This window comes from Arachis duranensis, chromosome 7 (genome assembly GCF_000817695.3).
Source record: "Arachis duranensis cultivar V14167 chromosome 7, aradu.V14167.gnm2.J7QH, whole genome shotgun sequence".
Taxonomy (NCBI): Eukaryota; Viridiplantae; Streptophyta; class Magnoliopsida; order Fabales; family Fabaceae; genus Arachis; species Arachis duranensis.
This window is the reverse complement of record NC_029778.3, coordinates 58,700,438-58,703,830: the sequence shown is the minus strand read 5'-3', so window position 1 is coordinate 58,703,830 and position 3,393 is coordinate 58,700,438.

Sequence of the window (3,393 nt, the reverse complement as noted above, 5' to 3'; positions counted from 1 at the left end):
AGGGACAACTTGAATTAGCCGCTTAGGCCTGGATTTTATTTCCTTGGGCCCTCCTATCCATTGATGCTCAAAGCCTTGGATCCTTTTTACCCTTGCCTTTTGGTTTTAAGGGCTATTGGCTTTTTCTGCTTGCTTTTCTTTTCCTTTCTATTTTTTTCGCCACTCTTCTTTTTTTTTAAGCTTTTGCTTTTTCACTGCTTTTTCTTGCTTCAAGAATCAATCTCATGATTTTTTAGATTGTCAATAACATTTCTCTTTGTTCATCATTCTTTCAAGAGCCAACAATTTTAACATTCATACACAACAAGATAAAAAATATGCACTGTTCAAGCATTCATTCAGAAAACAAAAAGTATTGTCACCACATCAATATAATTAAACTAAATTCAAGGATAATTTCGAAACTCATGTACTTCTTGTTCTTTTGAATTAGAAATATTTTTCATTTAAGAGAGGTGAAGGATTCATGGAATTATTCATAGCCTTAAGACATAGTTACTAAATACTAATGATCATGTAATAAAGACACAAACATAGATAAACATATAAAATAAAAAAAATGAAAAGCAGAAAAAAATTTAAGAACAAGGAATGAGTCCACCTTAGTGAGGGTGGCGCCTTCTTGAAGGACCATTGATGTCCTTGAGCTCTTCTATGTCTCTTCCTTGTCTTTGTTGCTCCTCCCTAGTGATTTTTGGTGCTCCTAATAATTATGTGGAGGAAAATGTATCCCCTGAGGTATCTCAGGGATTTCTTGATGAGGGAATTCCTCATGTTCTATTGATGTGCAGTCAAATGCTCTTCTACTGAGCTATGGACCTTTGAGATGAACCTCTCCATCTCCCATGACTTGGAGGTGGAAGCTTTTTGTCTTCCCTTTTCTCTTTTTTTTTTTTGAGGTTTCTCTGGCCTTAGGTGTAGTATAATCACCAAGCATCCTCCTTGCATTATTATTATTTTTGGCTGCCATCTCCTCTTCTTTTTCAAAAATTTCTGTAAAGTTTTCTCTGAATTATTGAATTTTAGTTTCTCTTGACTTCCTCTTCAGAGTCCTTTCAGGTTCAGGATCTGCTTCAATAAGAATGTTCTTGTCCTTGCTCCTGCTCATATGAAAAAGAAGGGAACATAAAATAATAATATGGATCCTCTTTGTCCAGATATAGAGGTTGCTTTATGTGAGTAGAAAATAAGAAGAATAGGAAGGAGAAGAGGAAAATTCGAACTCAGAGAGAGGGGGGTTCGAATTTTAGGATGAAGAGAAGTGTTAGTAAATAAATAAAATAAATAGAAAGAGGTGAGAGGGATAGAAATTCGAAAAATAAATTTTGAAAAAGGGATAGTAATTTTTGAAAATTAAAATGAAATAAAATTAAAATTAAAATTTGAAATAATTAGTTAATTAGAAGAATTTTGAAAAAGAGGAAGGTAATTTTCGAAAATTAGAGAGAGAAAATTAGTTAGGTGGTTTTGGAAAAGATAAAAGATAAAACAAACAAATAAATCAATTAGTTAGTTGAAAAAGATTTGAAAATTAATTTTGAAAAGATAAGAAGTTAGAAAAAATTTTTGAAATTAAAGTTTGAAAAAGATATGATATGAAAAGATATGATTAAAAAGATATGATTTTAAAAAGATATGATTTTGAAAAGATAAGATTGAAAATATATTTTTGAAAAGATATGATTTTAAAAGATATGGTTTTAAAAAGATATGATTGAAATTAGTTTTAAAAAAGATTTGAATTTTAAAATCACAATTAATGACTTGACTCACAAGAAATCACAAGATATGATTCTAGAACTTAAAGTTTGAATTTTTCTTAACAAGAAAGTAACAAACTTGAAATTTTTGAATCAAAACATTAATTGTTGATGATATTTTCGAAAATATGATGTAAAGATAAGAAAAAGATTTTGAAAAAGATTTTTGAAATTTTTGAATATGATAAAAAAATGGAAAATATATGATTTTTGAAAAAGATTTTAAAAAGATAAGATATTTATTTATTTATTTATTTATTTATTTGATTTTTGAATTTTTTATGATGAGAGAGAAAAACACTAAAAATACTCAATGCATGAAAATTTTGGATCAAAACACATGATGCATGTAAGAACACTATGAATGTCAAGATGAACACCAAGAACACTTTGAAGATCATGATGAACATTAAGAACATATTTTTGAAAAATTTTAAATGTAAAGAAAACATGCAAGACACCAAACTTAGAAATCTTTCATGTTTAGACACTATGAATGCAAAAATGCACATGAAAAACACAATACAACACAAAACAAGAAAATATGAAGATCAAACAAGAAAGTTCATCAAAAACAACTTGAAGATCATGATGAATGCAATGCATGAATGCAATTTTCGAAAAATGCATGATGAATATGCAATTGACACCAAACTTAAAACTTGACACAAGACTCTAACAAGAAACACAAAATATTTTTGATTTTTATGATTTTCTAATTTTTTGTATTTTATTTTTATATTTTTTTCGAAAACATATAGAAAAATAAAATAAGAAATTCTAAATTTTTAATATGAATTCCAGGAATCATGCAATGTTTGTCTAAAGCTCCGGTCCAGGAATTAGACATGGCTTAATAGCCAGCCAAGCTTTATATGAAAGCTCCGGTCCAAAACACTAGACATGGCCAATAGCCAGCCAAGCTTTAGCATACAGCTAATATTCCAATTAACTTGCCTCTATGAAGATGGTTTTGAAGCCTCAGTCCAAAAGAATTTAGACATGGCTTTACAGCCAGCCAGGCTTCAACGTGCTTCATGAAACTCTAGAATTCATTCTTAAAAATTCTGAAGAACAGGATAAGTAATATAATTTTTTTTCGAAATTTAAGAACAATAAAACAAAATAAAATAAAATAAAATTACCCAATCTGAGCAACAAGATGAGCCGTCAGTTGTCCATACTCGAACAATCCCCGGCAACGGCGCCAAAAACTTGGTGCACGAAATTGTGATCATCAACAATGGCACCAAAAACTTGGTAGTGCCCTCAAACATGAATCACACTTTGTCACAACTCTGCACAACTAACCAGCAAGTGCACTGGGTCGTCCAAGTAATACCTTACGTGAGTAAGAGTCGATCCCACGGAGATTGTTGGTATGAAGCAAGCTATGGTCATCTTGTAAATCTCAGTTAGGCGGATAATAAAAGGTTATGGAGTTTTCGAATAATAATAATAAATAAACAGAAAATAAAGATAGAAATACTTATGTAAATCATTGGTGAGAATTTCAGACAAAGTGTATGGAGGTGCTTGTCCCTGTTGAATCACTACTTTCCTACTACTTTCATCCAATCCTTCTTAATCCTTTCCATGGCAAGCTGTATGTAGGGCATCACCGTTGTCAATA